Source organism: Protopterus annectens, chromosome 9.part0 (assembly GCF_019279795.1).
Source record: "Protopterus annectens isolate FY-2018-M chromosome 9.part0, PAN1.0, whole genome shotgun sequence".
Taxonomy (NCBI): domain Eukaryota; kingdom Metazoa; phylum Chordata; order Ceratodontiformes; family Protopteridae; genus Protopterus; species Protopterus annectens.
Window position 1 is genome coordinate 1,772,297,683 of NC_056743.1, and position 27,939 is coordinate 1,772,325,621.

Below are 27,939 nucleotides of genomic sequence, written 5' to 3' on the forward strand. Positions count from 1 at the left end.
ACATGTCTTAGACTCAGCTTCCCCCCTTAGCAACCACCACACGGTGGCCATGTTGTTTTTGGTCTGCTGGTCCGTGCATTGTCATTCCATGTATTGCATAAAACCCACATTTGTGGGTTTATAACCTTCATTTTTATGTTTTATACAGCGCAGCCCGAAAAAAATTATATTTTTATAAATTTTGCATCGGGTTACCTTGCCAATGGCCACATATTTGGCCATTGGCATGCTGCCTGACACATATGCACCCTTTATTTGGCGCTGACATGGCTCCGTTGTGATTTTTGCAGAAACGTACTCAGTTGTCAACTGAGTACATTTCTGCAGCTAAAACGTCTCTTACACGGGCTGGTTTCTGCTTCATGGATCGCTAATATACCTCATTTGCATACCTTTCGGCTGCAAGAGAGGTATTTAGCATATCCACGCCCAGTCCGTGTAAGAGACATTTTAGCTGGTCTCTTACACGGAGTTTAGGGCTGTTCCTGGATTGTGAGGCTTGCATGGAGTGTTACACGTCTCTTACACTCCGTGCAAGCCTTCGTGAATCCTGCCCATAGTCATTTCATCACGTAATTGAAAAAAAAAATGTTTACATGTTTTGTTATTCAAGGTTCATATTTACCTATTCAATATATCAATCAGTGGTCACAGTAAGAGCAATACCTAATTAATATATTAATCACTTAAATGCACAACAGCTGAAGAAATTAAGGAAATCAAAGCACAATGAACATTGAGTGGATGGGGCATATTAAAACTGTGAGGATGAGCAGCTCTACATAACTCTCTCAATAATTTTTTTTTACTTAGAAACTGCCGCAACTGATCACATGACAAGGAATGCCATATTGGATAATGCTACCCTAAATGTAACTGTTGACAGATGATTGCACAAGTCATCTTCTATTATAGATGCTGAGTAATCCACTATTTGAAAACAATTATGTCCTGTAAAAAAGTGTCATATGTAATAAACTGGGGGTACCTACTTCCAAGCACAAGCTTAGCATTCCTGCATCTTTATAATACTAATAAGACTGCTTCTGAGATCCCAGCACATGAGTGTTTAAGCCATCAGTGGCAAACTGTTACTTAATCAATATCATGACCACGGCTTTTTGATGTAAAATTATTATAGAAAAGCATTTTTAGCCATACATTTCTACTCTAAGGTTCATTGGTGGGTACTAGGCTAATGACTCCTGATAAAAGTAAGCAGAGGCCTTAGAGGTGAACCATTTACAGGCTGCGTATGTCCATTAGAAACATAGGTGCCAAACCAGGGATTAATTTCCTGTTCCCCGTCCAGTTGTCCATGTTATGCTTGAATTAGCTTAGAAAGGAAATTTACTTCACGTGATGGGGAGAATATTCCAAAGAAGGAGTAGTCTCTAGGATACATATCTGTCTCTCAAGAAGGTCCTATTTATATCAAAGGCAAGGTTTAAGGCTTTAGAATGGGTAACTCTGTTGTTGTTTGTTTTGTGAATATGCAGAAGGTCCATCAAAGTGGAGTCTGAAAATACCTTGTATGGCAGGTATAGATCTTCCCTCTCAACAGCTTGTAGGAGACAGAATACAGAGATTCAGCTATGAGGCAGTCTGCAGAGGACATGTTACTTATACCTATATTCTTTTAATGAGGAACCTCTGTGGATGTTCCAGTAGTTGGATGTGCCTGGTTAGGTGCATATAACCAAATTAATACAAGCTCCATAAGAATCACATGGACTTCATCATATGGATGAAAGCGCTTAGCATTTATTCATTAAATCTTTTTTATGTGTTTTCATTTTTATAAGAGTTGCACATTTCTTCTTAGGAGACTTCTCAGTTCTGATTTCCTGGGTCCTCTCTGTGAGCCAGCTGGTTATCCGCCAGGTGACATTAGAGTTTATGCCTAGCCTTTTGAGTTTGTCAACAATGCCCAAGTGTGGTATTGCATCAAATGCCTTGGTTAGATCAAGGTAGGCATTGCAACCCATTTTGCCCTCATCCATTGCTTTGGTAATCTGAAAGAAGACAACCAGGTTGAGAAGGCATACACCTAATGAAACCAAACTGGGCTGGGTTTAGTGTCTGGAGGTTTGCTATGTCATTATTGATAATTCCATGGTAATTCTTTCCATGTTTTACATATGACACTAATGAGATTTATTGGTCTGTAGTCTCTGAGATCTGTAGATGACCCACTTTTGTGAAGAGGGATGATGTTTGCTTTTCTCCATTTGTGATGCATGAAACATGTTTGGAGTCTATGGTTAAATAGTCATTCTAGAGGGCCAGATACATGGAATCTATTTATCATCCAAATGTGCTTTTGAAATACAAAACATTGCTTCCTTTCATGAATACATGAAAGAACAGACTGAAACATTTACTGAGTACATGCCATTGACATTTAGACTGATAATATCAAGCAATGTCATACTAGTTAGTACAAATCACAGGTGGAAATGAATATATCCAGACCGCACACGCGTGCGCACGCGCACACACACACGCACACACACACACACACACACACACACACACACACACACACACACACACACACACACACACACACAGTCTCTTTGCAGGAGACCAGAAAGCAAAAAATGCATGATGAGACAAATGGAAACTCTGGGAATCAAACCCATATCTGCTGCCAGTAGCAAACTGTGTTAACTCTAACAGCTCTGTGACAAACTGTCAGTATATTTATCCTATAAATAAAATTGAGAATGAAAGAAAGAAGTGCATAATAACACACAAGAAAAACGAAACATAAAAATTACCAAAACTATATATGTTTAATCCCCTTCTACCCCTACCCATCACTGCACAACCTCAAGCTGTTCTCCATGGCTTCTGCTCTCACTAGTCCCTGAATTCCTCAATAACACCTTGCTGGGTACTCCTGTATTGGAAACTTCACTGGGTTAGCCCCTTATCTCCTTAGGAAGTCAAACTTAACAGTACTCTTTGTTTAGACCCCAAGGAGCAAAGGATTCAATGGAGAGGGATGAGCATGGAGTCAGAGAGCCATCATTATCACAGTGGCTGATCCATTTCTCTAGCTGTGGTGGCAGCTGCTGCAACAAACTTAGGATTTTGTTGCTGCCATCTTGCGTAAAGAGATGTCCTGCAGGGTTTTTGGTCTCCACCAGACATCACACTGGCATTGGGTTTCCCCCTCATCCTCTGTGGGGTAGGAGAGCTGCCACTGGATACTTCAGCCTATACCCCTGGCCAGCTCTACTGATATCAGTCTCTTCCCAAACTCTTGTCACCAGCAGCACAAACAGACAGCCTGCCTCTGCACCATCATGCTGGCAAAATTTGTCAAAAATATTATCTGGAATTCATAGAACTACAATGAACTTCTGCTCAGCCTTTGCAGAGTTAAGTGGCATTATGCAGCAACATAGGCAGATAGAAAATATCCAGACTTCTACATGCACAGCATAACTGCAGCTAGCCACATTTCAGGGTAGTTAAATGATCTATGCCACAACTATTCAAGTAGAGATATTTGTGTAGTATAAACCATACCCTGAAGTACAGCAGCCTATCTACATAGCAATTCTGCACCACATTGTACAATCTTGTAAAAACACAGACTTTGACATCCAAACTATAAAGCACTGCATGTATTAGAGAGTCTGTTAGCATATCTCTTAGATGTGTGACACAGAGTCACAGAAAGCTGTAAAGCCATGCTAATGTATCCACATATATAAACACCTGTAATATGCATAAAACAGAATAGCAGAAAAAAGGGTCAGAGCAAGCAGGGAGTCACACAAAAGAGAATATATAGGGGTGTGCAGGATTAAGGAAAAGGAGGATAACATTTTTGGGGTGGATACGGCCCCATGTTTTCTACATGTAGAAAGACTAAAGTTGGAGAAGAGTGAAAGAAAAGGCAAAGTAGGAAATGGGACTGGTGAGACACACAGACACAGAAAGCACAGACAGACAGACAGATGAAGGTGGAGGTGCAGCCACTAGGAAGGGGATACTTTCAAAGGATGGGGAGACAAACAGAGGGTAGACAATTGCTGATGGGGACAACTGGACTATGTATAGGGTATGGGATTGCAACACACGAGGAAAACAGCAGCATGAATAGGGATTAGGGTGAGGTATGAGCAGTAGTTTGCTGTTTACCAACCTAGCTGAGAGGGACATTACAGATATTCATCACCATAAAATGCATCAAGGTGGCCAGTGTTATAGGCCACACTCTCACCTGGCAGCCCAGTGGTAAATGCCAGATGGGTGAGTGAATCTGCAGTCCACCCCAGGAAGATTTCCATCCCGGCCATATACCTTGCCACTGCTCTTCCCACCACAGCCTTGACCAACTGTTTCAGCTGTGCTTGGGCCAACTCAGGTAATGCAGGTAGGCTGCCTGAAGGTGAAGGGCCAGGATCCCCCTCTAATGAGGCAATCATTCTGCTCAGCCACAGACTCGGGTGCAGTAAGTAGTTGGCATAAGTGAATCGATCCTGATAATAAAAAATATTTAAAACACTTATCAGCATTTGTGAGTGAAACTAAGCATGGCTGACTGCAAAACTCTTCTGTCTCCTGTGGTATAATTACTGTCACATTCTGCACATGCTGAAATAGAAAAGACCCATCAGAGAATTGTAACAACAGTAAAGAAAGATGGTAGAATAGCAAAAACAAGTCAAAGTATAATTCATATGTTCCCCTGCTTACCTGATGGAGAACATGCAGCTGTGTGTCCCACTCTGCACATTAGCATATGTAAGCAGAAAATGGAACAGTTGCACATGAGGACACACCACGTAGTTTGTATGCACTGTGTGGTCATGCAGTATAACTCCATCCTAGAACATGTCCCTATAGAAACAAACATGACATTGGTCATATTACATTAAGTGCCTACCTCACTACCTCCTGAAATGGAACATCCAGACGGTAGTACTCATATTTTCTAAGCTGACCTTCAGAAATATGTTCCAGTAACAGCCATGAAGGAGATAAAGCATAATCCAGCTCTCTTTGTGCAGCATACACACACTCTCTGATGGACACTGATGTTAGCTGCCCTTGTGGGCCATTTTAAGCCTAGCCTAGCCAATTTCCCTCAAAGGTGGAAATCAAACCTTGTGCATTGTGTCTGATAAGTAGAGACCATGAACGTTATGCCAACACCACTCCCAAATTGTCTCCAAAGATGAACACACAGTCAAGTTGCCTGCAGTGAGATTAGAACCCATACAGATATCTACAGAACACAGTACTTAACACTAGCACAACAGTAACAGTACAAGTCTAAGTAAATACTAGGCAATCAATCTACAGACTATTACATGCCTAACAAATAAACTGGCAGTGACCAAAGGTGAGAATTAAATTTCATACATTGAGTTTATGAGGCAAACACCCAAATTTCCTATAAATTACAATATTGACAGCACCCCCCCGGAATTCCAAATGAGTGGTGTGACATTTGGGAACACAGGTTGATAGCAATATGAACTTCAAACACCAAGTTTCCACAGTAGTAATGAATGCCTTCTATGTAGTTCACCTCATAAGTAAGGGCATAGCATCCAGGTCAAGGGTTGTTATAATTCGGGTCTACTTCACATTGTCGAAGGCCAACAATATCAAAGCTGATATTGTTGGCACCAGATTAGCAAAAGCAAAAAACATCCAACGTTTAAATGAAAATCTCCGTAAGGGGAGATTTCCATTTAGTTCAATGTAGTGTGGTCTCGGAGTTGGTATATTTAAGTAGGGGGGGGGTGCAGCCCCCCACATGGAGGGTGAAGGAGGGCTTGCCTCCCTTCTTGCAAAGGTGTTTATTTATCTTTGTTTTTAGGCATTTTTTTTAATCTTTCGATATTTCAGAATTTGATGATATAGTGTCGATCATATCATATTCGATATTCTGAAACTTCAATAAGATAATATAGATGCTATAATTCCACTGTACTCAACTCTCATCATACTACTAATAGAGTATAATGCATCCTTTTGCATGTGCCTCACAAGACACCTGCAGTAGCTGTAGAAACTTCAGAGGTTTCTCACTATGAAAATACAGGGACTTCAAACCATGACCTACGTGGACAGGCAGAAAGCCCTGTCGCTTTACTCTGTCTCTTATTGGCTGCTGAAAGGTGAATTGTGCCTGACCTACAGGACAATCTCCAACCCTGCCCTAATGGAAGTAGTGCACATCTGCAAGATAAATGGTGTAAGAGTCATTCACTCTAGGGATCTCAACTTAGCTTGTGATATTTACAGAATCTGCTGGAGAGACAGATATGTCTCTTAGAGACTGCCACTTCTCTGAGATAGACTTCTTATTCACATAAAACACAGCTCCTCACTGACCCTATTCAAACACAACCTAGATAATTGGATGGGAGACCACAAGTTCACCCCTGGGGTGGCACCCATGTACCTCATGGACAGGGGTAGCTGATGTTGATCACAGACCTGCTCTGTTCATAAATTCATTTTGTGAACTACCCAAAAAGATCAAATGGGGATTCTTGGGATTAACATGGCTAGGCTTGTAAAATCCATAGAGCCGCCAGTCTAGTAACCTCCTATGAACCTATGAACCATTATACTAAACTCAATTGATAAGATATGAAATGCAGAATCACTCCAAAGTATAAGAAATGGAGTTTTTTTATTTTAGTAACAAAGTGAAGTCCAACCCTTTACACTGATTTTGGGAATGTTTTTTTCCTGTACAATTACACATTTCCATAAAAAATGTTCCACTTCATCTATCTGAAAAGATGACAACTTTGAAACAAAATGGTGGTTCATCTCTAAATCAAAACAAATTTGTATCTCTTTGTGTGACAAATAAGCAAATTAGGTCTGGTTGCATGAATGCGTATAAATGCCAATATTTTGGTGTTATATATCTACAACTTTAAGCACACCTTGCTGCATATGTGCCCCCATGAAATCTCTTTTTCTACAAACTTGTGAGTGATGGAGACCCGCACAAGTGTGTGCATTATGCCACTGCATGACTGTGCATTACTCTACCCATGATCCAGAAATCCTCATGAAATGAAGAAGAAAAATCACCAATGTGTACCAAGTCTCCAAACTGGAAACCAAACAAGTATGTAGAAAAATACTAGCAGGACAGCCACGGCAATAAAATTCACTTTTAATAAAAACATAAACCATAGAACCAATAAAGACAAGCACTTTTGCATATGCAATACACTTCCTCAGGTCTTCTAAAAAAAATAAACTACACCAACATTCAAATACAAATCAGTAGCCAATCAACAAACTATGCAACCTAATTGAATCATCAGGTAGCTATCTATATTAAAGACACAGTTATACTATGCCTAAGGCTTCATTAATCTATGCCCTTTCAAAGCAGGCTTGATGCTAACATTACTGTTAACTCCTGGATACCTATGTGCTTGTAATCTCAAAATCCACCTTAATTCTATTTGTTCTAGGTGGTTGTTAGTATCACCCCCTCCCGGACTGATATGGACAGGTTGTAAAACTCTAAAAGAAAATGATGTTCTAGACATGCAACAATGTGCTTAGCTAAAGCATTTTTCACATATTTATTATGTATCTCATAAAGATGTTTACTAATACGCTCCCTCAATGTTTAGGTGGTCTTGCCTTCGTAGGCATATGCAAAAGCGCTTGTCTTTATTTGTTTTATGGTTTATGTTTTTATTAAAAGTGAATTTTATTGTCGTGGCTGTCCTGCTGGCATTTTTCTAAATCTTCATGAAACTGACATTAGAGATTTGTGAGAATAGCATCTTCTACTTTCCTATCAGTGCTTCAGATAAAAATATTTGCTTTATGCAACTATTAGAGGAAATTTAGGAAATACTTTTTGTCCTGAAATATTAAGCCATTTGCTATTTTTCAAGCTTTTTCAAATAACTCAACTGCCCAAATATGGACTGTATTTTGGAAATTGAAACAGATGGTAACTCAATTTTGTTGGCTAAGTCACAGAGTTTAGAAACTATACTGAATATTTAGGCAGCAGTATTACAGCCATTCAGCAATTTGAGGATATACAGGCATCTATGAGGAGATGCACATTATTCTCAAAGTGTGCTAACATGTTTTTGTCTTCTCTCCTAAGGTTATACATTCTTACACTGCAATTTACAATACAAAAAGCTAATAATATAAAATATGTGTGTCATATATTCTCTATTTGTAAATTTTATTGACAACAATGTATTCCACAGTATTAAGAGAACCTCTGTCTCTGCATATGCCTCACAATTATGCTGTGGCCTATCTTGGTGCATACTGATGGACTATGCCTACACACAGCTATCCACCCCAAAACCCTCCCACACCCTGCTGTACAAAGGTAGAGTATCTCCAACCATGTCCTTTCATGTTTGGAGCAGGGATGCCTGCCATACCTTGCACTTATCTGTTAGCCCTGAAAAATTGGATTACCATGTGGGAAGTAGATATGTTTCAATGTGTGGATTGTACACCCACTGTAAGTATACTCATATCTGTTCCTAGATGTATCACATGGCATACCATCATGTCCCATTGAGGACGGTATGGTATAACTAGATTAACATTTCCTCTGTAGCTCCCATCTTACCAGTCCCAGCTGTATTCAGTCTATAGCTCTGTGTCATTTGTTCACAGGTATCAGCATGTTTAGATATTGAGATGGACAACAGGGAGCCCTACAGAAAATGATTTCCTGTTACAGACAACTAGACTATGTGGATGGGATCCACTGGAGAGAAGGAAGCTGACCAGCCTTTACAGGACCAGGTGTAGCAGGCAGTGGAGTGTTACATAAATAATTTGAAGGATACATTACAGCAGAGTCTTAAGCATGTTACAAACATGCTACACTGTAGCAAGGCAAAGGCACAATCCATAGCAACTGACTAGTTGGCTATGGGGATAGCATGGGGGAGTAGCACATTAACCAATCCAGCAGAATTTTTAGACTCCCAGCAGTTAGGAGGCTATAGTTCTGAATCACCCCTAGTGGGGTGGACACTGACTTAAGGATGGACCTATCCCACTCATCTCAGTGTATGATATGCCAGTTTAGTAGTCTGTTCAACAGATTTCTGTACAGTAGCACTACGTACATGGACGTGAGTTGTTATGGATATTTGGTATTCAGTCACATCAGGATGGCAGTAGAAGAAGGTTGGGATTGGAGGTATATCTTATGCGAACAACCTTAGCATTCATGCCAGGGGGGGTACAGTTTTGGCACAAATACTCATGCTTACTCCTGGGTGTCTTTTATTGTACAACACACATGGCAGCTCACTGTTATGGTGACATTTGCAGAGTAATACAAAACCGATAATGATAAGACACAAATAGCTGAGCCATTTTCTGGTGGAATAATGACACTATCAGTCTCTACTTTGGATGGGGATCCTCCTTAGTAGAGGCTGAAGGTTTGGCTTACCCACATATGTACCTGACACTACATATTCAAATCATTCACCATGCCTACTGAGTCAGAGGTCCCTTGTGGCTCCAAACACCAGCAATGTTCCACCAGTGGCTGTGATAGGAGATAACTGAACTGCACCTGACTGAGGTGGGCATATCCACCATTTTGCAGCCTTGCAGGGATGTCAAATGCCACACCATGTCACAGTTTACATTGACATGCAGGCATACCACTCAACTGTCTAGATTTTTGCAGAATGTCCAGATTTTTGCAACATATTCTTGATCTGTTCCTCATAAAATTTGTGTTTTTCTGGAAGATCATTGAGGATTGAAACTACTAAATAATGACAGACATTCGAGTTTCAGACTTCACATCCTTCAAAAAATGCACATCGATGCAAACCTATTATCCCAACAGCATATTTATTTATTTGACATTTCTTGACCAGAAATGTCTGACTTAGCTAGAGCCCTTTTTCAGCAGAGGCCTGGGAAGAAAAGCTCTACAAAAGTGCATAGATTGTTTAAAAAAGTAACGCTTTATGAGAACATTACAGAGAAAATAGAGACTGGTAAACACTTGGTTACAAAAATGTTGCTGTTTGTTGAGGATATACAGACCATGAAGAAAGCAGCTGTCAAACTATTTACAAGATATAGTCATATATACAATAAAGGAAGAGAAAGTAAGATATGATACTTTCTGAGTTTATAATAACAGTTTTAAAACCTGTCTATTTTTTGGCCTTTCTCCCCCAATTATTTTGCTTTTGTCCAGATTTCATGTGCTAAAAGGTTGGGAGGTATGTGTGCAGATGGCACTCAGGATAAATCAGCAGACGCACCATCTTATCATCCAGACACAGTATACGCTGCAATCAAGACCAGCATGAAGCTCTTTGTAGATTTTGTGTTGTGTGGTATAAGTGATTACAAGAAATCCAGGACACAGCTGTCACTAGGCTTATGAGGCCTGTGATGGCACACTGCTATGCAGAGGATTTCCAGTGTCATCATCACTGTCTGAGGATGAGGAGGACTACGCAGCAGGGGTAACCTTGTAGGGAGCAATGATGGGACTATAGTCCTCACTTGAAACTGGACATATACAGTGCTGTTCCAGTCCTGTCAAGGGTCTGACCTCAAGTCCTAGTGTAACAAGCCAGTGTATTGGCTACAAGTCACACCCCCATGGTAGCAGTCCACCCAATCTCTGTCTGAATACCTGTTAGTTCAAGATCCCTGTCTTCACCTCCTGTGATATGACACAAACTCAGCACATGTACACAACACTCTGTCTTTACGTCTTTAGCGACATACGCGCACAGTGTTGATTGTGACTCACTCTATCCTCCCAACTGTGTGATAAATGTGGGTATGTCTGATGTTTTGTTGCTTAATCATGCAGTGGCCAGCATAATCTGATATTAAAACTGCATGCATTATGATTGTTATTTGTGACTGTCAAAGAATGTTAAAGTTGTTCATGCAAGATATTCATACACTTTACCAGCACTGCAGTGTATTGTGCCCACGACTGTTTTCAAGGTCTTTATTTATATATTTTCTCATCTTTTGTTTACTATGTTAGTCACACTACCCCAGTGGCCTTTTTTCGGAGGAGGTTTGAGGTGGTATTCATAGTGACTAGGAGATGTTTGGCCAGGGTAACACAGATATTCCCCTGGTCTCATTGATAAGTGCTTGCATTCCTAAAACTGGATAGTACAAAGACATAGTCATAGGATCATAGGATCATAGGTAGTTGCTAGACTATTGGCCCTGAGGCCCTTACAGCCCTAGCCAAGAATTTAGCCCATGTTCCAACAAGTCAGCACCCTATGCCACTGTCCAGCAGGGACATAGGTGGAATCCTATGGGTGTATTTTCTGTTCCTCATCCAGTTATCTAGGTTGAGCTTAAAAAAGTTTAATGAGGTACTCTGCTTTACATGGAGAGGGAGTCTATTCCACAAAAGGGGTAGTCTCTGGGACACAAATCTGTCCTGCCAACATGTCCTATTGATGTCACAGAGCAGGTTGAGGTCACGCGTGCAGGTTACTCGAGTGGAGCCTGACTTGCAGATATGCAGCAGTCTCATCAGAGTGGGATCTGAGATTGCTTTGTATGTCAGAGGTCACCTCTGAGGAGTCTGTAGGAGACTGAGTAGAGGGACAGGGCTTTTAGCCTATCTGTGTAGGGTAGATGTTTGAGGCCCTGGATTATCCGGGTGAGGAATCTCTGTGGTCTCTCCAGCTGCTTCATGTGCTTTGTGAGGTACATGCCAAAAGGGGCATTGTATTCAATAATCAGTCTTATAAGGGAAGAATACAGGGATGTTATGACCACCTTGTCCCTGGATGAGATATCCTCACTAATGAGGTGGGCCATGTAGAAAGCTTTCCATACAACGGAGCTAATATAGTGGTCAAAAGTCAGTTTGCTATCAACCTGGGTTCCCAAGTCCCTTACGACTGATTGCATGCTTATTGCCGTATTAGAGAAAAGAAATCCAGCACCCTGAGCAGTAGTAGCTTAAAGTTCTTTTATTAGACCAGACCGGTTTCAGCAATCAGCTTTCTTCAGTGGTTTGATAACTACACAACCATAGGCCATATTTATTAGTATTTTGAAATAGGCAGTATGACATCATTTCCTGTATTCATGAAAAAAATCACCAAAACATATTAGTATATATGAATAAACCTAAAAGGTACAAAGATCAATTAGTATATGGAAAGTATAATAAGAATATTAATATTAAAATGTATATCAAAATTGAAATTATGCTTCAATAAATTTGTAATATAACAACAATCCTGTAGTTCAGTATAACAAGTAGAACAAAAATGGTGTTATAACATATAAATAGATTACAGTTATTAGGGGCAATAACCCCTCACAATTTATCATTAAGACCAGGTGGAAATAAACCACCTAGTTTTACAATCCATTTTGTTTCTTTTTGATTAAGCAATTTGTGCCATCCAGTTTTAAAATTTCTATTGCCAGAAATCTTATCAATAATGATAAAAGAAAACTGGGCCGTTTTATGTATCAAAGAATGTTTGTACAAAACATTGGTGGACCTGGCATTCCTTATATCACCCAAATGTTCGGAAATACGAATTCTAAACTGTCTGGATGTTTGTCCAATGTAAAATGCCCTGCATGTACATGTGGCCAAATAAATCACCCAATCTGTGCTACAATTTGCAAAAAAATTATATTATATACCTTGCCTGTGTTCTTGCTTGTGAATTCCTTGGTAGTAAATATATATTTGCAAAAAGAGCAATGGCCACAAGGGTAATTGCCAATAAGTTTGTCTCCCAACAAGGTAGTCTGAGTAATAGAGGCATCCAATGGTGTAATTCTTTTGTAATAAGAAAAGTGTGACCTTAGGCTTTTACCTTTACGGTATGAAAACAGACATCTGTTGTCTAACCAGTTTGCCAGATGTGTATTTGTTGTTAATATATTCCAATGATTATTGATAATGTCCATCAATTGATAGGTGTTCCTACCAAAGGTGGTTACTAACCTTTGTGTCTGTACAGAAAAACTGGCTACTTTGGATTTATAACCCAACAAAGTGTCCCTTGACAGATTTTTGGTCATTTGGACTGCAGAGTGAACATCCATTTTATTATAACCTCTCTGTAAGAATCTATTCAAGAGATCATTCTGACAATTCTCAAGGTCCATATCAGATGAACATATTCTCTTAATCCTGATGAATTGTGATTTAGGAATGTTTTTTATAATATGTCTGGGATGTAAGCTAGAGGCATGCAATAAACTGTTGTATTTTTGGGTATTTTCTGGGCACAGTGGTACGTAGAGTGTTGTCCGGTTCCGTACACTAATGGACATCCAAAAAATCAATCTGCTGCAGATTATAATTAACCAAAAATTCTATGCCCCATTTGTTACTGTTAAGATATTCAACAAATTCCATAAGGTACTCTGTGCCCCCTTTCCAAACAAGCCAACAATTGTCCAGAAAACGTCTCCAAATGTCGATTTCTGGCATATATAAGTTGTGTAATTCACTATATATAATCTGATCTTCAACATATCCCATAAAGAGATCAGCATATATTGGTGCGAAAGAGGCACCCATCGCCGTACCCCGAATTTGCCAGTAACATTGGTTTTGGAAATAGAACACATTCGTGGTTAGAACGTGTTCCGCCATGCAGATTAATAGGGTGTTAAATCCTAGACTATAAATGTTGATCTTCTCTAGCCAATATTCCAGTGCCATTAGACCAGCCCAATGTGGTATGCTAGTATACAGTGATGTAACATCTAAAGTGCACATAAACCAATCCGGTTCAAGTTGGGATTCAGAAACAATCTGTAGGAACTCCGTGGTGTTTTGCAATCTGGCCCGTACATATGGTAACAAAGGTTTTAAATATTGTGTCAGAAAGACCGATAATGGTTCAGTAAGTGAACCCATACCTGAAACAATAGGCCTGCCTGGTGGTGTATTTTGGGACTTGTGAATCTTAGGCAATAAATATAGATATTGCTTAACTGGATCTTGATTGGTTAAATGGAATCTAGTTTTAGTACTAATGGTACCTTCCTCAACTGCAAGCTGTAAAAAATCATCAATTTGTTTTTTAAATTTGCGGGTAGGGTCAATAGGCATATGCAAATAATGCTGAGTGTTCGACACCTGTCTCATTCCCTCAGCCCAGTAATAACTGGAATTCATGACCACAATGGCCCCACCCTTATCCGCAGGAAGAATGGTGATGTCAGTATTGTTTTTATGATTCATAAGAACCTGTTGTTCCTCAACATTTAAATTATTTCTAAGCGTGTTCCCTGAACCCAACTGATGGTGTAAATCCTTAATAACAGCATTCTGGAATATGGCTACATGTTTGTCCATTGGAGGACAAAACTTGGATGGTAAAAATCTAAATTTAGTGGATCTTTGAGTAGATTCCTGTTGATCAAAAAAGAGTTTAAGGTTTAGTCTTCTACAAAAATCCATGACATCTGATACAAAGGTACTTTCATCAACAAAAAAAACAGGAATAAAACCAAGGCCTTTATTTAACAAAAGTTCTTCAATAGGTGTTAATACATAATCAGAGATATTATGCACGTTGGAGCAGTCTGCATTCATTTGACAATGGACAGAAAGAGTTGTTCTAATGTTCTTATGTTTGCGTCCCCCCCTGTGTCTGTGCCTAAAGGGTGATCAGCATTACGTGTTCTTTTGGAAACCGGAGAATCTGAAATATGAGTGGATTCAGTATCCATGGTGGATGATTCCTCACCCGAACTCATACTGGGTAATGTACCCTTTTTTAGTATAGATCTCTGCCTCTTCTTGCGTGTGTAACTAAACTTTTTGGTACTCTCTGCAAACCTAACCCCTTTCTGTAGCTCGAAGGGTTTCCCCCTTTCGTAATCTTCCATGTCTCTAGAGAATTTGCTTAGCTTCTTTTCTTTTAATGTCTTTTCTGAGGTTAGGAGTTCTCTAGATAATCTACTCAGTGATTCCTGAAAGTTTGGTTGATTCTCATATAATTTCAATTCTTCACACATTTTTTGTACATCACAAATATTTGCCTGTATTGTTCTGTCATAATATGACGATAATATGTTGACAAACATCATTGCCAAATCTTGTTGTGCAACGCTCCATTCTCTGATCAGTAGATCATCTGGTTTACCTACCAGTGGTTGCAGTTTAGTTCTAAGGCCTCTTGGGGCAATATTTTGATGCTTATATGCCTTAAATAATCTGGAGTGCCAGATGTTGGTACATAATGTTTTGACTTTTTTACCAAATTGAGTAAAAAGCATACTACAATCGTCAACTGGATCTGTGGTCCTATTGGCAGTAGATCCATTACTGCATTCAATTCCAAAGATGTGAATATCATCTTTGTCTACACACAATCCTTGTACCATATGATTAAGATCCATGACAATAGATTGTGCGTATGCTAAGGTCGAATGTGATGTATTAAAAACCAAATTATAATATGATTTTAATATTCAGTATCACTGGTATATAAATCTGAGATAACCAAAGCCCAAAAAAAGCTCAAAAAAAGTCCATAGAGAACTTGAGGTCCAATCTTTGACTTATAAGGGGTATTTGGAGTGCAGAGAGACCAAAAAATGAATCATACAAAGAATAATTGGTTGGTAAACAAAGAAGGATTAGGCAATAATTATCAATTCCAATAGAACAGAATTAACACTAGTTAAATGCCTCACTTCAGTTATGATACTTATATACTGTGTACTTCAGTTATGATACTTATATACTGTGTACTTATATACTATCAAAAATAATTATAAAAGGTGATATATCAACAATGCCTGAATCTCCAGAAAAAATATAGAGACATCGCTAGAAGCAATAAGGTGTACTGAGAATCATACTGATCATGAACAACCTATGTTATAATATTGTCCTGCCCATTGATAAACAATGTTTAAATTCTAAGTTGAATGCACTAAAACACTGCAGATAAAGTATAAATAATTATACTGTCCTGTTCACCTTAGCACACTCAGCATTAAAACATAAACTGCTGTATTGATGAAATAATAATATAAACCCAAATAATGTTGAATACAATACATACAATGTAAGGCCACAGCCTCTTGCTATCCAAAAATAGTCATAGAACGCTAAACATCATCACTTTGTCCAATTGTCCAATTGTCCAGCCACCAAGAAAATCATAGATTGAATCCAAATAATGGTGTATGACAATTGCTTGATTAATCAACAATGTAAAAAAATAAAAAATACTTGAATCCTGAAATTTGTGTATTTGCGTTTGTCCAACGACCGAGTGCTGCAACCAATATGTCCACATATAATCCAAAACGTTGGTAATCCAAACAATGGTACGATGTAGGCACCCTACGACCTTAAAAAGTCATATAGATGTAAAAATACAATTGAGGTAGCGAGGCGAGGTGTACTGAGAATCATACTAATCATGAACAGCCTATGTTATAATGTTGTCCCACCCATTGATAAACAATGTATAAATTCCAAGTTGAATGCACTGAAACACTACAGATAAAGTATAAATAATTATACTGTCCTGTTCACCTGAGCACACTCAGCATTAAAACAAACTGCTGTATTGATTAAAAAATAAACCCAAATGATGTTAAATACAATCCATACAATGTAAGGCCACAGCCCCTTGCTATCCAAAAATAGTCATAGAATGCTAAACATCATCACTTTGTCCAATTGTCCAATTGTCCAGCCACAAAGGAAATCATAAATTAAATCCAAATAATAGTATATGACAGTTGCTTGATTAATCAACAATGTAGAAAAAATAAAAAGTACTTGAATCCTGAAATTTGTGTATTTGCGTTCGTCCAACGACCGAGTGCTGCAACCAATATGTCCACATACAATCCAAAACGTTGGTAATCCAAACAATGGTATGATGTAGGCACCCTAAGACCTTAAAAAGTCATATAGATGTAAAAATACAATTGAGGTAGCGAGGCCCAGTATGCAATGGCGTCCAAAAATGCTGCAAAAACGCTGAGTAGTCAAAAAACAAAACCCAATATGGCAAACGAATGCTGGATGTACAAATGCTGCCAAATCCACAACGAAAACAAATAATGATACCCACAGGACCTGTAACAACCAAAAGTTGTTCTGGTAAAATAAAACGAATTGGGGAGAAGAATCTCCACCACGGATACTAATTCCACTGCCGATTCCACAACGCTACACCCTCAGATACCAACAGCCAGCAAACAAAGGCACATAGAGAATGAACAGGCTAGCAAGTACGGTTGGTGCACAGATAAACCAAACATGCACAAGAGAAAAGAAATCCAGCACCCCGAGCAGTAGTAACTTAAAGTTCTTTTATTAGACCAGACCAGTTTCAGCAATCTGCTTTCTTCAGTGGTTTGATAACTACACAAACATAGGCCATATTTATTAGTATTTTGAAATAGGCAGTATGACATCATTTCCTGTATTCATGAAAAAATCACCAAAACATATTAGTATATATGAATAAACCTAAAAGGTACAAAGATCAATTAGTATATGGAAAGTATAATAAGAATATTAATATTAAAATGTATATCAAAATTGAAATTATGCTTCAATAAATTTGTAATATAACAACAATCCTGTAGTTCAGTATAACAAGTAGAACAAAAATGGTGTTATAACATATAAATAGATTACAGTTATTAGGGGCAATAACCCCTCACAATTTATCATTAAGACCAGGTGGAAATAAACCACCTAGTTTTACAATCCATTTTGTTTCTTTTTGATTAAGCAATTTGTGCCATCCAGTTTTAAAATTTCTATTGCCAGAAATCTTATCAATAATGATAAAAGAAAACTGGGCCATTTTATGTATCAAAGAATGTTTGTACAAAGCATTGGTGGACCTGGCGTTCCTTATATCACCCAAATGTTTGGAAATACGGATTCTAAACTGTCTGGATGTTTGTCCAATGTAAAATGCCCTGCATGTACATGTGGCCAAATAAATCATCCAATCTGTGCTACAATTTGCAAAAAAATTTATATTATATACCTTGCCTGTGTTCTTGCTTGTGAATTCCTTGGTAGTAAATATATATTTTACTGGCAAATTCAGGGTACGGCGATGGGTGCCTCTTTTGCACCAATATATGCTGATCTCTTTATGGGATATGTTGAAGATCAGATTATATATAGTGAATTACACAACTTATATATGCCAGAAATTGACATTTGGAGACGTTTTCTGGACGATTGTTGGCTTGTTTGGAAAGGGGACACAGAGTACCTTATGGAATTTGTTGAATATCTTAATAGTAACAAATGGGGCATAGAATTTTCGGTTAATTATAATCTGCAGCAGATTGATTTTTTGGATGTCCATTTGTGTAGGGAACCGGACGACACTCTACGTACCACTGTGCACAGAAAATACCCAAAATACAACAGTTTATTACATGCCTCTAGCTTACATCCTAGACATATTATAAAAAACATTCCTAAATCACAATTCATCAGGATTAAGAGAATATGTTCATCTGATATGTACCTTGAGAATTGTCAGAATGATCTCTTGAATAGATTCTTACAGAGAGGTTATAATAAAATGGATGTTCACTCTGCAGTCCAAATGACCAAAAATCTATCAAGGGGCACTTTGTTGGGTTATAAATCCAAAGTAGCCAGTTCTTCTGTACAGACACCAAGGTTAGTAACCACCTTTGGTAGGAACACCTATCAATTGATGGACATTATCAATAATCATTGGAATATATTAACAACAAATACACATCTGGCAAACTGGTTGAACAACAGATGTCTGTTTTCATACCGTAAAGGTAAAAGCCTAAGGTCACACTTTTCTTATTACAAAAGAATTACACCATTGGATGTCTCTATTACTCAGACTACCTTGTTGGGAGACAAACTTATTGGCAATCACCCTTGTGGCCATTGCTCTTTTTGCAAATATATATTTACTACCAAGGAATTCACAAGCAAGAACACAGGCAAGGTATATAATATAAATTTTTTGCAAATTGTAGCACAGATTGGGTGATTTATTTGGCCACATGTACATGCAGGGCATTTTACATTGGACAAACATCCAGACAGTTTAGGATTTGTATTTCCGAACATTTGGGTGATATAAGGAATGCCAGGTCCACCAATGTTTTGTACAAACATTCTTTGATACATAAAATGGCCCAGTTTTCTTTTATCATTATTGATAAGATTTCTGGCAATAGAAATTTTAAAACTGGGTGGCACAAATTGCTTAATCAAAAAGAAACAAAATGGATTGCAAAACTAGGTGGTTTATTTCCACCTGGTCTTAATGATAAATTGTGAGGGGTTATTGCCCCTAATAACTGTAATCTATTTATATGTTATAACACCATTTTTGTTCTACTTGCTATATTGAACTACAGGATTGTTGTTATATTACAAATTTATTGAAGCATAATTTCAATTTTGATATACATTTTAATATTAATATTCTTATAATACTTTCCATATACTAATTGATCTTTGTACCTTTCAGGTTTTTTCATATATACTAATATGTTTTGGTGATTTTTTCATGAATACAGGAAATTATGTCATACTGCCTAGTTCAAAATACTAATAAATATGGCCTATGGTTGTGTAGTTATCAAACCACTGAAGAAAGCTGATTGCTGAAACCGGTCTGGTCTAATAAAAGAATTTTAAGCTACTACTGCTCGGGGTGCTGGATTTCTTTTCTCTTGTGCATGTTTGGTTTATCCGTGCACCAACCGTACTTGCTAGCCTGTTCTTTCTTATTGCCGTATTATCAATGTGATAATTTGTGGGAACATCATTCTCCCCAAATGGGATGATGATGCATTTTTTGGCATTCAGTTTGAGGCCATGTTTCTGGCACCAGTCATTTGTTTGGGTGAGACCCTCTTGGAGGATGTCCACATCACTAGGAGAATTGATGACAGCACCCAGCTTGCAGTCATCTGCAAACTTGCTCAGCCATAGCCCACTAGATTTGGCCTGCACCTCTGAGAAGTATATCCCAAACAGCAGAGGCTCCAAGACCAATCCCTGGAGTACACCATTTGTTATGGATCTACTACTTGAGGTGTCTTCCCCTGCTTTGACTAGGTGAGTTCTATCAGTGCGACAGTTTGCTACCCATCTGGTAACAGGTCTATATTGAATTCTCTAAAGCCGAAAATGTCAAATCTGACATTGTCGACATCAGAATAGCGAAACTGCAGAACATCGAAGAAGTAAACGGAAATCTCCGTAAGGGGAGATTTCCATTTACTTCAATGTAGTGTGGTCTCGGAGTTGGTATATTTAAGTAGCGTGGGGTGTGGGGGTGCAGGGTGGCTTGCCCCCCTGCCTTTACCATTTAGGTTTTTTTTTTTGTTTTTTTATTTTTTTTTTGGAACATTCAATGTTTTAACGGTTCGATCGCTAAGGGTCGACCTTTAGTGATTCGAACTGTTAAATATTCGATGTATCAAATATAGACCCTCTGGTAACATATGGCTTGATGCCTAGTTGAGAGATTTTATCTATTATACCTGCGTGGGGAATAGTATCGATGGCCTTGGCCAGGTCAAGATAGGCAGTGTGCATCATCTTCCTCTTGTTTATGGCCTTGGTGACTGTCTCAAAGAAGTCAATCAAATTTAACAGGCATAACCTCCCCTTGACAAAACCAAACTGTGTGGGATCAAGTGTCTAGAGGTTGCCTTGTTAATTAGGGCCATGATAATCTGCTTCATAGCCTTCCAGATCAGGCTAGTTAGGCAGATGGGTTTATAATTTCCTGGTTCTGTGGATGCTCCACCTTTGTGCAAAGGGATCACAGTAGTTGTCCTCCCCTTGGCTGGGATGAAGCCGGTACTCAGGCTTTGGTTGAATAGGGTGCCTAATGGTGTTGTAAGTTCCTGCCTGAGTTCATGTACGATGCAGCCTGGGATGTTATTGGGTCCCATGGAGGCTGTATTTTTTGCGTTTGAGAGGGCAGTGATAACCTGCTCCCAAGAGATAAGGGGGGCAGGTACTGCAGATGTCCTGTTTTACTGATGGAGGGACAGAGGAGTGAAGCTTTCACTGAACCTGCCTGCCAGCAGGTTAGCTATATCTACAGGGTCTGTGTATGTGGCGTCCTTGACCACCAGTTCTGAGCAGATCTGGGTGCTTCCCTTGAGATTACAGACATATGTGAAGAAAGTCTTATGATTGTCTTTAGTAGATGTGTCCAGTTTGGACTCCAAGTTTGCTTCAGAGGATTTCACTAATGCTCTTATTTGCTTGTTCATGCTAAGGAGAGATTGTTTCCAATTAGACACCTGCTCCTTCCTGCTCCTGGACAGCAATTTTGTTTTCCTTTTATTATAGAGTTTATTTATTGTAGATGTCCACCAGACAGGTATACTCTTCCTTGAGGAGGAGGATTTCGTCCTGTCTGGTATTTCTGATTCCATGCAGCTATATAAATGCTCATGTAGTACTTTGGTGTAAGTTTGGACATATGTGTCAGTTTCTGTGGAGGGGGAGAGGGCTGTGAAGCTGTTTATACCTTCCCTCAGGAGGTTGTAATCAGCTTTGGAGAAGTTTTTTTTATTTGACCCGAGCTGGGGGGGGGGGGGGGCTCAGGGGAGATGGTGACTTTGAAAGTGACTGCTTTGTGGTCGGCTCTTACCAGGGATGATGATACTGTATGGATGCTGCAGTAGTTACTCATGTTGGTTATTACCAAGTCCAGGATATTTCCACCTCTCGTGGGGGTGTCAACCAACTGGTCCAAGGCAATTTGCATTGACAAAATCAAGGAATTTCTGGGCATTTGTGTTTTGGCATAAGTATTTCTTCCAGTCTATGGTTGGATAGTTAAAGTCACCCAGGATCAGGGTAAAGGGTTGAATCTTGATAGATTCGAAGAGGTCCAGATAGGTGGAGTGGGCATCTTGAATCAGAGTTGTAGGCCTGTAGTTAGCTATGATTTGAATAGGGGTCTTGTCAGTTGTTAACTGCATCTGGAGTATTTCCTGTGCCTCATACTGTTTGACCAGCCTAGAGGTGTGTATGTCTTTATATATATTGCAACTCCACCTTCTTTTGTTTTGCTGCCCACGGCTTGGGCTCTGAATGAATGAAGGGATGAGTAACCTGGTATGGCTGGGTTGCTCTCCGCAACTTTTAACCAGGTTTCTGTGACTGCACAAATGTCAGTTTCTTCCAGGGTTAAGAATGCTTGCAATGAGTGCAGTTTCATGTTTAGACTCCTAGCATTTAACAGCATAAACTTTCATTTACGTTTTGATGAAATTTTCATATTGGTAGTTTTGATCTCATGGCATTGCCTAAAAAAGGCGCTATGGGAGAGGCAAGAGCCTTTGCCAGGAGCCTGAACCTCTCAAGTCTTGCAGCAACCCATGCTTCAGGAGGAATAACACATGTGTTTAGTTTAAAAAATTGTATTTATTTATTCTTTTATGGATGAGTATCCTTGCTTTAACAACTTAATGATTTTACATATGATTTCCACTTGTTATAAGGGTTTTCTTGGGGCATAGGAGTGAAAAAGGCTGTAGGTGTCATTTAGATGTCATTTTAGATTAATGGCTTGAAATATATCTCATTTGTATAGAAATGAGGGTGGACCAAAGGTCTGGCTCCTTTCTGATCCTCACTTTCTCACATTATAACAGGTGCATTTACATGCTGGGTTTAAAGTTTAAGATTTTAAAATTACAGATAAAACCAAGGATTATTGTTCACTCTACTTTATAAAACTAAGATAAAAAATAGAATTAAAAACATTTAAAATAAGCATTTACAATTTAAAAACATTTGGGTAATGTTTTCACAAAGATTGCTTTATCACATCCATCAATTATCCAGGGAGGGCCATCTTGTATTTAATATTTAGTGCACTAAAAAACTGTCTTTATTTTAGGTCACATCTGCCTCATATTTTCAATTACTCCCCGGATCTTTTTTCATATCTGTAAATGTTATGCCTAATCATTATGTCTGGTGACTTGCTTTACAATTCAGTTACTATAATTTTGATTTCAGACAATAAATAAATAAGAGTTTTTAAAACTAAATACACGTTATTCCTCCTGAGGGGAGTGTTGCTGCAAAATGCACTATGGAGATTGTTTCTTTGTACTATCCAGTTTTAGGAACTCTAGTTAGCCTAGCACTTCAGACAATCTGAGGTCCAGGTTGGATAACAGAGGCTGCTCTGCCAGAAGTAGATTCTTCGGACTTTGATAAATACTTGGGGATATTATTATATCCACCTGAGCTACCACCAACTCATGCAGATGGATCAAGTTTAATGCCCCATATGGAGGACAATACATTCAGCAGAAAAGAACCTCCTTAGACTGTACTGCACTGTAAGTAATGGAGAATGAATCCAAGTACATGGGGCAGGACTAGAACCCACACCCTTCTGACCAGCCCACATCAAAGGCAGGTGGACTACCTGTTGAGCCACTGACATTGCCAAAGGGATAGCTTTGTGACTGCCACCTGTTGATTCTCCCTGCTGTCATCAGATGATGTGATTCACTTTCCCTGCTGCATGTGTGCATTTGCAATCTGATCATACAAGTATCTTGATCTGCATAGTCTGTCTCCTCACCAACATATCATAGAACATACAACAGGCTGGAAACATCCTGCAGGGTATGGCATGGTTGTACTAGAATGCCCCTGAGACATGTCACAGCAACAGGAGCAGGATATGAGCAGGCTAAATACATGCTCTGCATGTCCGTGGAATTATATTTGCATTTGGCCACACAGTGTGAAGGGGGTTAATACATTTGTAAACAAAATAAATGTGCTATTTCACTGTGCAAGCAGAGTAATATAGCTGAGATATGTGCCATATATGTAAATTGTGTGACTTGCTTTGATGCTGCATAGACATATTAGCAATGATCCCATGCACATTACACAGTTCCTAGCAGTTCACAGAAAGGTAGCCTTTCCTGTCCACAAACATTTGTGACATTATGCCAGGTGGGGTCTTTATTAACACATATAGCACCTCAGGAATGTAGCCAGTGTTGCAGAAGGCATGCATTCTGTTAGCTCTTCTGTGGTATGTTAGGAAACCATATCTCTTTCTCCACGTGTACAGGCATTATGTCAAAGAACATGCTGAGTTTTCTAGAGATGGAGACTTAGTAAATATCCACTGTGCACTCTTTTGGTTTCCAATGTCTTATTGTTACAAAGAAAGAGGTACACATGTCTTGGTCTCCATAGATATGGAAGTGCCATACATTCCTGTCAATTCCATGTGTGGACCAGACATGTCAGCCAAACCCATGCAATGTTCTATTTGTTTGTTAACTAGGTAGGTGAACTTTTACATGACTCTTTTCAGCCACTGTCAGTGGCAGTGATGCGACAGGTAGCAAACTTTCTTTTCGAGCCACAGTCTGTGGGTTCTCTACACCAGATAGTTGTATTGCTGACACTGCAGTGCAGCATAAAAGGGGTGCTGCACTCCTGAGTGTTCCTTCTTCATAGGAGATGTTAAACCAAGGTACTATCTGCTTGAGTTGGTAGTAGCTCAAGTAGATGTAAAAGACCCATGGCACCTAAAAAAGGAGTAACACAACAGAGTATATATATATATATATATATATATATATATATATATATATATATATATGAATCTACTTCATTAAATCAAATAACCTCAGTGTTGAACTAGAACACATCAAGTCCAGAACAACTAAATAACAAAAACTTGAAAATCCATAAAATCGAGAGTCAATACATCGCAAGCACATAACATCAAAAACAATATTTCAAACTACTGTTACCATCACTACTCCATGCTATCACCTAAGACATAACATCTGTACTTAGAAACTCCAAATCAAGCCTTTTCTATGTTTTTGCAGGCTTGATTTGGAGTTTCTAAGTAGAAATGTTATGTCTTAAGTGGCAGTGATGCAACAGGTAGCAAACTTTCTTTTCATTACACCCCCCACAGATTAAATATACCAACTCCGAGTTCACAGTACTGTGGAGACAAGGTAAACTTCCTGATCCCCGCTGTACCGTGGTCTCCATAAGTTTAACATATGCACCAATTCTGTGACAAAATACCTACACACATCCAACAAACACACTGCCATCTTAGTAACTTGTCCCACCACTCTATGTACCACTACCACCATAAATCTATACCAAAAATAAACATTTCCTTACCCGTTTCACAGAAACTTCCACCACAAGATCCAAAAACTAGATTTCAATCTTAAACATTACCTCTGACATGTTTGTTTAGAGCACTGCACAACGTCTTAAAGAGATACTACCTAATTTCCACTTTACAGGACCAGAACATATATGACGTTACAACACTCAACGTTTTAAATCTTCAGTGTTTTGTAATTTAGATATTATGGTCTCAACCTTTTCACACTTGACATTGTGGCAACTCAACGTAATGAAGTAGACCCATATATATATATATATATATATATATATATATATATATATATATATATACACACACACACACACACACACACACACACACACACACACACAAACACACACACACACATTCTATTTTTTTACCATTTATCATTTTTCTTATAACATCCTCATTGCAACTCTAATCTGATTTTTTTCACAATATATATGCCAAAATCTAATTCCTATTAAACAAAATTTCATTCAACCTTTCATTCTAAATAACCCATATTACATAAAATAAATTATTATCTAGCCTTCTCAGTTATTTCTTATTATTTTTACAATATCCATACATAATCAGTGTTTTTGATGATGTAGAGAATGAGAGGTCAGATGTGGAAGAAATAAAATTTCTTGATTTAAGCAAAATACTTGTATTGGTGGAAGGGTAAGACTGAGAAAAAGAAAGTTTAAAAATCTTTCCCCAGAACTTAAAAAAAAAACAGAGAAGGAATAACTTGAGAATAGTTTTGGATTAATAGGGATCTATATCAGTTAATCGAATGCTTAATTGAGCGAATTGCTATTTGTCGAACCCAATTAAGTAAAAGCTCGATTAAGCGACAATTGTTTAAGCAAAAACTTTCTTAGGGAAAAAAACTAGTTGCCCACACACTGACTATAACAAACAAAAAATGTAAAACTCTGCAAAGTGGGGGGGGGGGCTTCACCTCCCACCCCCCCACCCCCCAACTAAATATACCGAATCTGAGATCGCACTACAGTGGGGAAAAGGATAATTTTCCAGTGATGGCCAATCACATCCTTTCTCCGGGAAAGAATTTGCTTAAATGACATTTGCTTAATTGACCTTTCACTTAAGTAAGTTTGACAAATAGTGATTCACTCAATTAAGCTTTTGATTAGGTGATATAGACCTAATTAATAGGACTAGGAGAACTGCCATCTTACAATGGTGTAAGAACTGTAAGACTGAGGTGATTTGTTTACAGTACACTACAATATTTCAGAAAAAGAGGGGTTACAAGTTGAAGTGGTATGGAATGGGAAGATTAGTTGGAATTTGGGAAAAGACAGATGTTCTGAGGTAGAGATTTTGTTTGATGATGATGGAGGAGTATTATTAGGTTTCTATGGAAAAAGAAAGGTGAACACGTGAACTAAATAACTGGAGGCCTATTATGTTCAATAATATGGATTATAAGATACTTATGAAATTGTTGCAATTAATATTTAATGATATTTTGCAGATTTTAATTGAGGGTATTTGTGGTGTTAAAGAGAGGTGTAGCCATGATTTATTGGTATTAATAATGGAAAATGTAGATGAGATATTAAGTGTTGAAGGTGATATAAGAATAATGGGGGGATGTGAGAAAGGCAATTGATTGTGTTGATCATAACAGTTTATGGAATATGTTAAATGAATATGGGATAAAAGGTCATATGTAAATGTGTTAAAAGGGAGATGTCATGATTTATTGGTATTAATAATGGAAAATGTAGATGAGATATTAAGTGATGAAGGTGATATAAGAATGATAGTGGGGACGTGAGAAAGGCATTTGATTGTGTTGACCGTAACAGTTCATGGAATATCTTAAATGAATGTGGGATAAAAGATAATATTTAAGTTTGTTAGAGTCTGCATATAGTGATTCTATAAGTAGGGTTTTGGCAAGTGGTTATTTAGTTCTATTGTAGTTATGAATAGAGGTTTAAGGCAAAGTTGTGGTATGAGGGGATATTTTTTCATCAGTTATGAATGCAGTACAATGATGGATACTAACAAATATGAGTAAAGGGATTTATTATATTAGGCATAGGGTTTTGATTCCAAATGTTTTGTCATATGCAGATGATATTATTGCTGTAGCAAAGAACAGAATAAGGATAGAGAGGATGTTAAGGTATGTTGATAAGTGTATTGAAGATGCAAGGGTTAGAGTTAAGTAAAGTAAAAAATAAAGGTATAAGGGAGGTAGGTAATAAAGAAGGTGTTTCATTTTCTAGAGATGAAGTAAGTTTATTGAGAATTAGATTTGGTAAAAATGAAGGGTTAGAATTACAGTGGGAAATAATGACAAATAAAATTAAAATGACTGGAAATTTATAGAAGGCTTTTAGGTTGGCCTATCAAAATAATTTTTAATTGATAAATTCAGTTATCATGGAGTAAACAGAATACTTTACTAGAGTGTATATGATTTCCAGTAAAAAAGAAAAAAAGAAAAAAAAAAAGAAAAGAAAACTACGAGCTATTTACTGTTTTGGGGGTTGTAGGTTGAAAAGAGAAAATTTATATCTGATAAAAATAAAGGGGTTTGGGTTTTTAAAAATCATGTTGGTTTTGCAGTATCTATGAGTTTATAAAGTGCATTGAAAGAAAACGTTGGTAAAAAGAAAGGGTGTGTAGCTCAGGTTATTGAGGTGAAATATGTGGAATGGTGGAAGTAAAAATGAAAAGAAATGAAAATAGGCAAATA